Source organism: Elaeis guineensis, chromosome 1 (genome assembly GCF_000442705.2).
Source record: "Elaeis guineensis isolate ETL-2024a chromosome 1, EG11, whole genome shotgun sequence".
NCBI classification, from domain to species: domain Eukaryota; kingdom Viridiplantae; phylum Streptophyta; class Magnoliopsida; order Arecales; family Arecaceae; genus Elaeis; species Elaeis guineensis.
Window position 1 is genome coordinate 56,549,591 of NC_025993.2, and position 13,363 is coordinate 56,562,953.

General features: G+C 40.2%; 3 non-coding genes and 11 pseudogenes across 3 annotated transcripts; all 14 read right to left on the reverse strand.

The window, feature by feature from the left end:
- Positions 1-53: 53 nt before the first annotated feature.
- LOC140855093 (5S ribosomal RNA) lies at positions 54-172 on the reverse strand (annotated as a pseudogene).
- Positions 173-460: 288 nt separating this feature from the next.
- LOC140855032 (5S ribosomal RNA) lies at positions 461-579 on the reverse strand (annotated as a pseudogene).
- A 247-nt stretch (positions 580-826) lies between these two features.
- Positions 827-945, reverse strand: LOC114913422 (5S ribosomal RNA; annotated as a pseudogene).
- Positions 946-1,192: 247 nt separating this feature from the next.
- On the reverse strand, positions 1,193-1,311 carry LOC140855084 (5S ribosomal RNA; annotated as a pseudogene).
- A 288-nt stretch (positions 1,312-1,599) lies between these two features.
- LOC140855090 (5S ribosomal RNA) lies at positions 1,600-1,718 on the reverse strand (annotated as a pseudogene).
- A 249-nt stretch (positions 1,719-1,967) lies between these two features.
- On the reverse strand, positions 1,968-2,086 carry LOC114913403 (5S ribosomal RNA; annotated as a pseudogene).
- Positions 2,087-2,334: 248 nt separating this feature from the next.
- LOC114913404 (5S ribosomal RNA) lies at positions 2,335-2,453 on the reverse strand (annotated as a pseudogene).
- A 290-nt stretch (positions 2,454-2,743) lies between these two features.
- Positions 2,744-2,862, reverse strand: LOC114913427 (5S ribosomal RNA). The gene has a single exon (XR_003799428.1). It is a non-coding gene; the product is annotated as a 5S ribosomal RNA (ribosomal RNA).
- A 248-nt stretch (positions 2,863-3,110) lies between these two features.
- LOC114913396 (5S ribosomal RNA) lies at positions 3,111-3,229 on the reverse strand. Its single transcript, XR_003799423.1, has one exon. It is a non-coding gene; the product is annotated as a 5S ribosomal RNA (ribosomal RNA).
- A 247-nt stretch (positions 3,230-3,476) lies between these two features.
- On the reverse strand, positions 3,477-3,595 carry LOC114913417 (5S ribosomal RNA; annotated as a pseudogene).
- A 289-nt stretch (positions 3,596-3,884) lies between these two features.
- On the reverse strand, positions 3,885-4,003 carry LOC140855042 (5S ribosomal RNA; annotated as a pseudogene).
- Positions 4,004-4,250: 247 nt separating this feature from the next.
- LOC140855077 (5S ribosomal RNA) lies at positions 4,251-4,369 on the reverse strand (annotated as a pseudogene).
- Positions 4,370-4,618: 249 nt separating this feature from the next.
- On the reverse strand, positions 4,619-4,737 carry LOC140855075 (5S ribosomal RNA; annotated as a pseudogene).
- Positions 4,738-5,026: 289 nt separating this feature from the next.
- Positions 5,027-5,145, reverse strand: LOC140855103 (5S ribosomal RNA). The gene has a single exon (XR_012138134.1). It is a non-coding gene; the product is annotated as a 5S ribosomal RNA (ribosomal RNA).
- Positions 5,146-13,363: the final 8,218 nt, after the last annotated feature.

Below are 13,363 nucleotides of genomic sequence, written 5' to 3' on the forward strand. Positions count from 1 at the left end.
AAAAATTATGAAAAAAAGTCTTGAAATAAAAACAAAAAGGACGAAGATTAAATGGGGTGTAACACGAGGACTTTCAAGGGGGTCACCTATTCCAGTATGACTCGCACCCAAGCACGCTCGACTACGGAGTTCTTTTGGGATCCGATGCATTAGTGCTGGTATGATCGCACCCGTCATGATCTCTTCAAAATTTGTGGATATAACGTAGCTTCCGTTGCACGCCATCTGTAACCCTCCCACCGACCAGGACTGTAGGGTACCGAACACTTCAAGTGGGCCCGCGAGCCCGCACGGCACTATTGGTCTCCAAACTCAGTTTTTTTTTAGAGAGAACGCTAACCATGGTAGAAGAAAGAGATCTCCATAAAAATTATGAAAAAAAGTGTTGAAATAAAAATAAAAAGCATAAAAATTACGAAAAAAAATTTTGAAATAGAAATAAAAAGGACGAAGATTAAAAGGGATGCAACATGAGGGCTTCCCAGGGGGTCACCCATCCTAGTACTACTCTTGCCCAAGCATGCTTGACTACGGAGTTCTATTAGGATCCGGTGTATTAGTGCTGGCATGATAGCACCCATCATGATCTCTTCGAAATTCTTAGGTATAATGTAGCGGCCGTCGCACACCATCAGTAACCCTCCCACACCCAAGCCTGAGGGTACCGGACCCTTCGAGTGGATCCCGCATGGCTGCACGGCACTCTTTGTCTACAGACTCAATTTATTTTTTTAAAAAAAAATATTACCTGCGATAGAAGAAAGAGATCCTCAAAAAAATTATGAAAAAAGTGTTGAATTAAAAATAAAATAGACGAAGAATAAAAAGGAGGCATCACGAAGACTTCCCATGGGGTCACTCATTCTAGCACTACTCTCACCCAAGCACGCTTAACTACGGAGTTTTGATGGGATCCGATGCATTAGTGCTAGTGTGATCACATCCATTACAATTTGTTTGAAATTTGTTGATATAACGTTGCGGCCGTTGCACGCTATCTGTAACCCTCCCATCGTCCGGGCCTGTTGGGTACCGAACTCTTCAACTGAGTCTCGCGAGCCCGCATGGCACTGTCGGTCTCCAGACTCAGTTTTTTTTTAGAGAAAACATTGCCTGTGGCAGAAGAAAGAGATCTCCATAAAAATTATGAAAAAAATTCTTGAAATAAAAATAAAAATGACGAAGATTAAAAGGGGTGCAACATGAGGACTTCTCAGTGGGTCACCCATCCCAGTACGACTCGCGCCCAAACATGCTCGACTGTGGAGTTCTAAACGGATCCTATGCATTTATGTTGGTATTATCGCACCCATCATGATCTCTTCGAAATTCATAGATGTAATGTAGCTTCCATTGCACACCATCTGTAACCCTCCCACCATCCAGGGCTGCAGGGTACCAGACCCTTGAAGTAGGCCCACTAGCCCGCACGGCATTGTAGGTCTCCAGACTCAATTTTTTTTTGAGAGAAAATGTTAACCATTGCAGAAGAAAGAGATCTCCATAAAAATTATGAAAAAAAATGTTGAAATAAAAATAAAAAGTATAAAAATTACGAAAAAAGTCTTGAAATAGAAATAAAAAGGATGAAGATTAAAAGGGATGCAACATGAGGACTTCACAAGGGGTCACCCATCCTAGTACTACTCTCGCCCAAGCATGCTTAACTATGAAGTTTTGATGGGATCCGATGTATTAGTTCTGACATGACGGCACCCATCATGATCTCTTTGAAATTCTTAGGTATAACGTAGCGGCCGTCGCACGCCATCAGTAACCCTCCCATGCCCAGGCCTATAGGGTACCGGACTATTCAAGTGGATCCCGCGTGGCAGCAAGGCACTGTCTGTCTATAGACTCAATTTATTTTTTTAAGAAAAAATGTTACCCGCAGCAAAAGAAAGAGCTCCCCAAAAAAATTATGAAAAAAAGTGTTGAATTAAAATTAAAATAGATGAAGATTAAAAAAGAGGCAACACGAGGACTTTCCAGGGGGTCACCCAACCTATTACTACTCTCACCCAAGCACGCTTAACTGCAGAGTTCAGATGGGATCCGATGCATTAGTGTTGGTGTGATCGCATCCATCATGATTTGTTTGAAATTCATTGATATAACGTTGTGGCCATTGCACGCCATTTGTAACCCTCCCACCGTCCGGGACTGTTGGGTACCGGACCCTTCAAGTGGGTCCCGCGAGCCCGCATGGCACTGTAGATCTCCAAACTCAATTTTTTTTTGAGAGAAAATGTTGCCTGCGGCAGAAGAAAGAGATCTCCATAAATATTATGAAAAAAAAAATTGAAATAAAAATAAAAAGGATGAAGATTAAAAGGCGTGCAACACGAGGACTTCCCAGGGTGTCACCCATCCCAGTACGACTCGCGCCCAAGCACGCTCGACTACGGAGTTCTAATGGGATCCGATGCATTAGTGCTGGTATGTTCGCACCCATCATGATCTCTTCAAAATTCGTTGATATAACGCAGCTTCCGTTGCACGCCATTTGTTACCCTCCCATCATCCAGGGCTGCAGGGTACCGGACCCTTCAAGTGGGCCCGCGAGCCCACACGGCACTCTAGGTCTTCAGACTCAGTTTTTTTTTTGAGAGAGAATGTTAACCATGGCAGAAGAAAGAGATCTCCATAAAAATTATGAAAAAAAATATTAAAATAAAAATAAAAAGCATAAAAATTATAAAAAAAAGTCTTGAAATAGAAATAAAAAGGATGAAGATTAAAAGGGATGCAACATGAGGACTTCCCAGGGGATCACCCATCCTAGTACTACTCTCGTCCAAGCAATCTTAACTACGAAGTTCTGATGGGATCCGGTGTATTAGTGCTGGCATGATCGCACCCATCATGATCTCTTCGAAGTTCTTAGGTATAATGTAGCAGCTGTCGCACACCATCAGTAACCCTCCCACGCCCAGGCATGTAGGGTACCAGACCCTTCAAATGGATTCCGAGTGGCCGCACCGCACTGTCTATCTCCAGACTCAATTTATTTTTTAAAGAGAAAATATTATCCACGGCAGAAGAAAGAGATCCCCATAAAAATTATAGAAAAAAGTATTGAATTAAAAATAAAATAGACGAGATTAAAATGGATGCAACACGAGGACTTCCCAGGGGGTCACCCATCCTAGTACTACTCTTGCCCAAGTACGCTTAACTGCAGAGTTCTGATGGGATCTGATGCATTAGTGCTGGTGTGATCGCACCAATCATGATTTGTTCAAAATTCGTTGATATAAAATTACAGCCGTTGCACGCCATCTGTATCCCTCCCACCATACTGGCCAGTTGGGTACCGGACCCTTCAAGTGGGTCCCGCGAGCCCGCATGGCACTGTCGGTCTCCAGACTCAGTTTTTTTTTAGAGAAAATGTTAGCTACGGCAGAAGAAAGAGATCTTCATAAAAATTATGAAAAAAAAGTCTTGAAATAAAAATAAAAAGGTGAAGATTAAATGGGGTGCAACACGAGGACTTTCAAGGGGGTCACCCATTCCAGTATGACTCGCACCCAAGCATGCTCGACTGCGGAGTTCTTATGTGATCCGGTGCATTAGTGCTGGTATGATCGCACCCGTCATGATCTTTTCGAAATTCATGGATATAACGTAGCTTCCATTGCACGCTATCTGTAACCCTCCCACCGATCAGGACTGTAGGGTACCGAATACTTCAAGTGGGCCCGCGAGCCCGCACAGCACTATAGGTCTCCAGACTCAGTTTTTTTTTAGAGAGAACGTTAACCATGGCAGAAGAAAGAGATCTCCATAAAAAAATTAAAAAAAAGTGTTGAAATAAAAATAAAAAGCATAAAAATTACGGAAAAAATATCTTGAAATAGAAATAAAAAAGACGAAGATTAAAAGGGATGTAACATGAGGACTTCCCAGGGGGTCACCCATCCTATTACTACTCTCGCCCAAGCATGCTTGACTACGGAGTTCTGTTGGGATCTGGTGTATTAGTGCTGGCATGATAGCACCCATCATGATCTCTTCGAAATTCTTAGGTATAATGTAGCGGCCGTCGCACGCCTTCAGTAACCCTCCCATGCCCAGGCCTGAGGGTACCAGACCCTTCGAGTGGATCCCGCATGGCCGCACGGCACTGTCTGTCTATAGACTCAATTTATTTCTTTAAGAAAAAATGTTACCCACGACAAAAGAAAGAGATCTCCATAAAAATTATGAAAAAAGTGTTGAATTAAAAATAAAATAGACGAAGATTAAAAAAGAGGCAACACGAGGACTTCCCAAGGGATCACCCATCCTAGTACTACTCTCGCCCAAGCATGCTTAACTATAGAGTTTTGATGGGATTCGAAGCATTAGTGCTAGTGTGATCGCATCAATCACAATTTGTTCAAAATTCATTGATATAACGTTGCGGCCGTTGCACGCCATCTGTAACCCTCCCACTGTCTGGGCCTATTGGGTACCAAACTCTTCAAGTGAGTCCCGCGAGCCCGCATGGCACTGTCGGTATCCAGACTCAGTTTTTTTTTTTAGAGAAAATGTTGCCTGTGGCAAAAGAAAGAGATCTCCATAAAAGTTATGAAAAAAAATCTTGAAATAAAAAGAAAAATGATGAAGATTAAAAGGGGTGCAACATGAGGACTTCTCAGTGGGTCACCCATCCCAGTACGACTCGCGCCCAAGCACGCTCGACTATGGAGTTCTGATCGGATCCGATGCATTTGTGTTGGTATGATCACACCCATCATGATCTCTTCAAAATTTGTGGATGTAATGTAGCTTCCATTGCACGCCATCTGTAACCCTCCCACCGTCCAGGGCTACAGGGTACCGGACCCTTCATGTGGGCCCACGAGCACGCACGGCATTGTAGGTCTCCAGACTCAATTTTTTTTTGAGAGAGAACATTAACCATTGCAGAAGAAAGAGATCTCCATAAAAATTATGAAAAAAAGTGTTGAAATAAAAATAAAAAGTATAAAAATTTCAAAAAAAAGTCTTGAAATAGAAATAAAAAGGATGAAGATTAAAAGGGATGCAACATGAGGACTTCACAAGGGGTCATCCACCCTAGTACTACTCTCACCCAAGCATTCTTCACTATGGAGTTCTGATGGGATCCTGTGTATTAGTGCTGGCATGATCGCACCCATCATGATCTCTTCGAAATTCTTAGGTATAACATAGCGGCCGTCGCACGCCATCAATAACCCTCCCACACCTAGGCATGTAGGGTATCAAACACTTCAAGTGGATCCCGTGTGGCCACACGGCACTGTCTGTCTCCAGACTCAATTTATTCTTTTAAGAGAAAATGTTACCTGCGGTAGAAGAAAGTGATCCCCATTAAAATTGTGGAAAAAAGTGTTGAATAAAAAATAAAATAGATGAGATTAAAATGGATGCAACACGAGGACTTCCCAGGGGGTCACCCATCCTAGTACTTGTTGGGAATAGTGTCCCAAAGTCAATCGTCAGCCTGTTGATGGTTGTACTCTTTCTTGTATTAGTATATAAATTATAAATAAATAAAAGTTATTTTGGTATTTTTCATCACAAATTATTTCATCTTCTAATGAACTCCTGTGTTGTGGTGAAGTCCTTAGGACTATTTAAACTCGACAAAGGAGGATTTATCGTTTAGTCCTTAAACCTGTTCGCGACCAAATGATACGTTGTTACCAAGGACAACAACGTTTATCAAGTATAGGTCATTGTCTGCTATATGGGTGTTGGGAATAGTATCCCAAAGCCAATCGTCAGCCTGTTGACGGTTGTGCTCATTTTTGTATATGTACATGAATTATGAATTAATAAAAATTATTTTGGTATTTTTCATCACAAAATGTTTCATCTTCTAATGAACTCCTATGTTATGGTGAGGTCCTTAGGACTATTTAGACTCGACAAAGGAGGATTTGTCGTTTAGTCCTTAAATCTGTTCGCGACCAAATGATACGTTGTTACCAAGGATGATAATGTTTATCAAGCATAGGTCGTTGTGTGCCATATAGGTTGGTTGTCCTCTTAACCAATGAGTGTGGAGACACTGGTATGGCATACAGGTGAGATGTAAGGGTATATCTGCACTGAACGTGACCGACTTCGGAGCTATTTCTGCTGTCAAGATTTGCTCTGATGGAATATGGGTATAAATATCCCTCCAACCTGAGACCACCACGGTGACTTGCAAGCAACTCACTGCACTTAGGCACTGGACTACCTGAATTTCTAATTCAATAACGGAAGGCTGCTGGGTGTAGTCAAGTACTTGACTTGTCGGTGCGTGTGTCAAGATGGGATTGACCACTCCAGTTTAGGACCTGTGTACAGTCGTGTTTCAATTTAGCAAAATCTTGGCCAGAGTAGTCTTTGTGAGGAGTCACAGGACTGTTTGAGTTGAGCACGATTCGGATGATCTAATCAGGGTTGACAGTTTAACCCTGAGTCATCCTAAACACAGAGGTCAAAAGGATGAATTATACAGTAACCATATTCACGTAGGTTCTGAGTGTTGCAATTGCGATCATTTGACCCATTCGATCATCGGGTACCATTGCTAGATGGTCACTTCGATTAGTACAGGAATTGGTTCCTGTGCTACCGACTTAGGATCGAACCTGTGGGGTCACACACATTAGAGGTTCCTATCTGATCTGATAGCTGGTGAAGAGTTCTTCATGTTTGGGATTCTATGATCGAGAATCAAGATTCTCTGATCATGAATTCCACACATTTTGGGTACCGAGGTCAAGAGTCCCACTGGTTTAGGACTCTTCGATCAGGGTTACATATCGATGAATTCTGATGCCCGATTACCCATCGAATTTGGACTCAATATTTATGAGAGGTTTAATTAGTGATTTGATCACTAATTAACTCAATTTGATTGAGTATTTAATTTTTGTTCAAGTCCAATTGAATTGGATTCAGTTGGGTTTGACCCGATTAGGTTAAGAGTTGACCTAATGGTTGAGATGGTTTGGTCCCTGATTTGATCAGGGGTTGGGCTTAATCAATTTTTGATTTGATTAAGATTTTATTGAGCCTAATTAAGCCTAATTTAGTTGGGTTTAAATTAGTCTAACTGGGCCTAACTTATTTAGTTCAATTAGGTTGGTTTAAATAATGAAACCACCATGACCCATTCTCCCTGCGCCACCTCACTTCCACTGCGCCCATTTGAATTCACGAGAAGAAAGTTCTCATTAATTTTTCCTCACGTAAAGCCCTCCTCACGTCCTACTTTAATGTGCCAAATGAGTGGATAAGGATGATTTGTTGGCCATTCAAATTCAAAATAAAGTTTGAATTTGAATGAGCAACCAATCTTAGCGCCTTGACCTTATCCTCTTTTAACGCCCCATTTATTATATGAGAAAATGTTTCTCATGAAATCACTCATGCACAAATTAAGCCACGCCCTCCTCTTCTCATGCTCTTAGTGGATAGGAATAAATTGGTTTCCATTTGAATTCAAAATTTGATTTGAATTCAAATGTACAATTACTCATCTTTATCCTCTCATGTGGATAAGATGTTTGACATTATTTTAAAAGGAGGAGAAGAGTGGGGCATGTGCAAGAAAAATTTTGAAAGAAAATCTGGGCGTGAGGAATCTTTGTGTGTAAGGTGAAGGTCAATATCCTTCTGAGAGAAAAAGAAAGAAAAGAAAGAAAAAGTGTGCGCAGGGTTTCAGTGAGTTCTTCAGGGTTTGAGCCTGGAGTTCGAAAAGTGAGAAGGTGAGCTACGAGTGTCGTGAGCCCACCAAATTTCAGAAAGATCTTCAATATCCTCTCAAGCATGTCTGTTGATGATCTAAAGCATCCAAAAAATTGACAGACATCGATCGAAGGAGTTCGATCAGCATCGACCGTCGAAAGGGCTCTACAACGAGCTAGCACTCGTGAGGAGTCGATCAGATCGGGAGCTTCGTGTGGATGATCCACAGAGGTCAGACATTCTGTGTGGCTACATCACGATGATCAGACTCTCCCGACGGTGATCAGATTGCGGTGATCTACTACCCGCATAAAGGTATTGTGTTCTGAACACATTACAGTAAAGTGTTTACTGTTCAAATTCGAATTTTAAATTTAAATGCATGCATGCTATATATCATATTTAGATCCTAGTGTAGGATAAATTTTTATTAATTAATTAGATTAATTAATAATTTTTACTATAAAATAATGATTTTAAAAAAGTTTTAAAATTATCATTTTACCCCTGCACTGATTTTCCCCACAAATGGTATCAGAGCGGGTTCTTAGATATGATATATATATTTGCATGCGTAGATTAAGTTGTAATCTAAAAGTTTAAATTTAAAATTTAAAATTTAAAATTTAAATTTTAAAAGTTGTTCGAAATTCAAAATTTGAAATTCAAAATTCAAAATTTGAATTTTGAAATTTGAAATTCAAAATTTAAAATTCAAAAATTTAAAATTCAAAAATTTGAAATTTGAAATTTGGTTGAAATTTCAAATTTGAAATTTAAAATTAAAAATTTAAAATTCAAAATTTTGAAATTTGAAATTTAAAATTTAAATTTTGAAATTGGTATATTTAGATATACTTGATCCAAGTAGCAAGTAATCAAATTGGGTTGGTTGCCATGGCCGTCCGGTCATAGGAGAAAAGTAGGGTTTAAAGGCCCTCTCTTTCCATTCGATGGGGTCTCCTATGACGGTAGAGGTACCGATGCAATTATATCCCATGCAGATGAAGTAGCGAAAAGAATATTCATGATTTATTTTGATTAAGTTATTTTCTATTATGTAATTAGCAATAGGATTGCTATTTATGAAATATTCTGATCTATTTATGAAATGAGTCAACATATTTGGTGAACAGAAAATAAAACCTTTCAAATTTGAAAATTATTTTCGAAATACCAAACCCTGACCTATCAGCCCAAATACTTAATTAAAAGAATTAAGTATTATCTAGTAGGTCTAGAATTGTAAATTAAGACCTAAGTCAATTGCATAAACTTGTGGGTCAATGGGTTAGATGGATTAGGTCCATAATTGGGTTAGACCTAAGGTTAGCTTAAAGAAATGGACTAAATTAGAGTAATTGGTCAAATCTAATCAAAAGTTGAATTAGATTAGGTCAAGGATACTCTAGACTCAACTCCAATAGATGTAGTTGAATGGGTCCATGTCTTTAACTAGACCAAGATGGACTTAATTCATGGCTATGTGGTGGAACCCTATTTACTAAGTTGATCAAATTAAAACTAATGAACCAGTTGGTGTCTAAGGTAAGTTTGGCAGTTTGACCAGTGGTTTTTAAGCAGGAGCTACTCGCAGTGATTCGATCTCTAACGAGTTAATGGCTTATCCCCACCATTGATCTCACTTACCTGGCCAACCTAGTGAATTAGGTTTTGATTAGATCACTTGGTGATTAGGGCTCACCCATGTCATTAGATAAATCAGTTTGACTGATTTAGGTGCTCCTAATGCCAGCTTTAAGTAAATCCTTTTTTTAATCTGACTTGGTGAAGTCAGTGGGAGGATTGAAATTGGATGGATATTTTTTTCTCATCTATTCTTTAATAAAATTTTCAAAAAAAAATTATTAGATCCTAAAAATGATTAAGTTATATTGATAACTAAGTCATAGCCTCCCATTAAGTGAGTGATAATGAGTCCATTAGTTTAATAATCATTGGAGGCCCAAAGGCCTGGTGCTTATTGACTAATGGAATTATCATTCATAGTATGATAATTTGGTTTGAGTCTTTTTGATGGTGGTTAGGTTGGCCGACCAAAGTCAAGCTTGATCATTTATTGATCCGATTTACCAAATCAAATCATGTTAATGGTTGGACCTAACCAGATTTTTTCAGTGGAGGCCAAAGCCTACTGATTAGGTTCTGGGGCAAAATGAATTACTAGAAGTTGTTTAGAGAAACAACTGGTTATGAACCTACCCATAGATGCACATGGGTTGACCAACCAAAGTTGGGCTCGTGTGTAGTCTGTGTGGATTCTAGTACCCACTAAGGAATTAAAGTAATTTCTCGAATTGGAGGTTGAGGCTATCAATTCGTAAAAATACTGGAAGAAATTTTAGACTAAAGTCCAAGTCTTTAGTATTAATAATTTATGTACTAATATAGGTTTGATTTTCCTTTATGCAGCTATCGCCACTACCCTTTCGCTCCGATCATTATTAGAAAATGACAAGCTCATGGGACCTAATTTCGATAGCTGGTATCAAAAATTAAAGATCGTCCTTGAGCATGAGCGGATCTTTTATGTAGTAACGGATCTGGCACCTGAGGAACCAGCCCCGAACGCTAGAGGGGTGGTCTGAGACACTTATCAGAAGTAGCTCAACGATCGCACCACCATTCGGTGCATTATGCTGGCGGCAATGAATGATGAGTTCAGCCACAGGTTTGAGAACGCCCAACTACAAGAGATGCTTCAAATGTTGAATGACTCTTTTGGCACGCCTGACGACGTTGAAAGGCACAAAACTAGTTGTGCCATTTTCAATGCTCGGATAAGGGATGGAGCCTCAGTCACTGATCATGTATTGTACATGATCAAAATGATTGAGTGCCTAAGTAAACTGGGCTTTCCCCTGCACGAGCAGCTCGGTAAGGATGCGATCCTTAATTCTCTGTCCAAGTCCTACCTTCCCTTCCTTACTCATTTTCGAATGACAAAGCCTGTAGTGAACTACCATGGCTTGTTGGAGTTACTGCAGAACTTTGAGAAGGACCACTAGCTCCATAAGGAGTCGGTAAATATTGTGGGAGGGTCTTCTTCTGGTCGTCGATCCTTTAAGAAAGGGAAGAAGAACAAGAAGAAGAAGAATAAGAAGGTGCAGCCACATGCTGGGATGTCTGCACAGGGTCAGACCAAGAAGCACAAGCCCGACCAGAGCCAGGCGGAGTGCTTCTTTTGCAAGAAGCAGGGGCACTGGAAGAGGAACTGTCCTCTATACATTGCCTCACTAGACCCGAACAGGCCGAAAAAGAAGCAAGGTACTTGTATGATAACACCTTGCAACTTTTTCTTTTGTGATACTACTGCCTGGATATTGGATACCGAAAGCCCTTATCATATTTGCAATTTGATGCAGGGTCTGCAGATCAGTAGGAGATTTGATGAAGGTGAGAGATTCCTGAACGTTGGAGATGGAAGCAAAGTTTCAGTTCTAGCATTAGAAATCATGAACCTTGTAATCAATTCTCGAAATATAATTCTGAGTGAATGTCACTATTGTCCAAGCTTTTTATTAAATATTATTTCTGTAGGCCTTTTGGCCATGAACGGTTATCAATTTTTAATAAAAAAAAATATTTGCAATATCATTTTGAATGGTGTTACAATATTTGTTGGACAACTTAATAATGGAATTTACTTTCTATCACAACCTGTTAATGTGGTTCAAACCTCCGGTAAATGCCCTAGAATAGATAATGTGTCAGAAGTCTACCTTTGGCACTGTAGGCTAGGTCATATCAATAAGAACAGGATAAACAGGTTGGCTCAAGAAGGAATTCTTAAAGTAGGTGATTATGAATCACTTCCAACCTGTGAGTCCTGTCTTCTTGGTAAAATGATCAAGTCACCTTTTACAGGAAAAGGTGAGTGAACCAGTGAACTCTTGGCTTTGATACATTCTGATGTATGTGGACCCATGAGCTCAAGTGCAAGAGGTGGATATTTCTACTTTATAACCTTCATAGATGACCAATCGAGGTATGGGTATGTCTATTTAATGAAGCATAAGTCAGAGTCGTTTGAAATGTTCGAACTATTCTGAAATGAGGTAAAAAAATAAACTGAAAAGTATATTAAAACTCTTCGATTTGATCGAGGAGGTGAATACCTTTCCAATAATTTTCTAACATATCTTGGAGAGAATGGGATTCTCTCTCAGTGGATACCTCCTGAAACACCATAGCATAATGGTGTGTTTGAAAGAAGGAATCGGACCTTGTTGGACATGGTTCGATCCATGATGGGGTTTGCTGGTCTGTCGATCTCCCTTTGGGGATATGCATGTTCGAGCATGATCCTGGCTCCTCCCACAGACCTTGGGTGCAGCTTAACCAGCAACGAACAAATCTGGAGACTTCTAGACTCGATCGAAGGCCCTAGACGAAATCAGCCTGGTTGCTGTCTTCTTCGTCAGCCTTTCATTCCAGATGAAGAGCACCTCTAAAAAATCCAAGATCTGGTACCCAAGCAAATTAGGCCTGGACCGAGGTCTTCCAATTTGCAGATCTCAAATTAGAACATTTTAGATAGGAAAGAAGGTAGATAGAACCAGAGCTTGCAGATCTGTCCTGCTGCAGCCTTTCCTGTAGATCTGTTGATGGAGATCTCACCCGCGCCTCAAACGACCTCAGATCAACTCCAGATCTGAGAGAAACTTGTACCAACCTTATAGCAAGAGATTCTAAGTTCTGGACCTAATGTTTGGATGGCTGCAAGAGAGGGAGAGGCAATATGGTTGGCGGCACAAAGGGGGAGGGGCTCAAAACCCTAGTGCCTCCCCTACTTTTCTTGCCTTCTATGGACCTGGTGGCAAGAAACCCTAGGGTTTCTTGCTCCTGGGGCATGGAGAATAGCTGGAGAGAGAGGTAGAAGAGAGAGAGAGAGAGAGACTTGGGAGAAAAAGTTTTTGTATTCCTTGGCTTAATCAAACCTATACAGTGCATGTATATATAAACACATGGTCAAGTGACCCAAACCCAAAACTCCCTTGACCAACTCTATGGGAGATTAGGTTTGTTGCCCAGCTATGCAACCCAAGAGGGGGGGTGAATTGGGTTTTAAAAATTTTAGGCTTAACTAATTACTTGTAAAAAATATATATCAAAAGCTTGATGAATGAAGAGAGATACTTTGGTTTGAGATTAATTACTTAAAATAAGAATGCAAGGATAAAATGGAGAATTAGAGAGAAACAATAAAGCATGCCACAAACACAATGATTTATAGTGGTTCGGTGCCAACCTTGCACCTACGTCCACTCCCCAAGCTCCTACTTGGGAATTCCAATCCACTAAACTTTGTATTCAACCTGAATACAACCGTCGGAAACTCCGACACTAGCTATCCCAAGCTAGTCCACTTGTTTCCCGGGTACAAGCCGACCCACACACTCCGATTTCAGGTTCGGATCAACCTTTTCTTGTTTTGGAAACCCTCCAAAACAAAAACAATTGCTCACAAGATAAACTCAGTTTAGAGCACAAATTAAGTACAAGAATAGCTCCTTAAGTGAGCGAATATAACAATAAATATGCTTTACTCAAATGAAGAAGCCCTTCTTGGATTTCCTCAAAGTGGATGAGAGATGAAGTAAATGATTGAGGAGTTGGTGAGCTT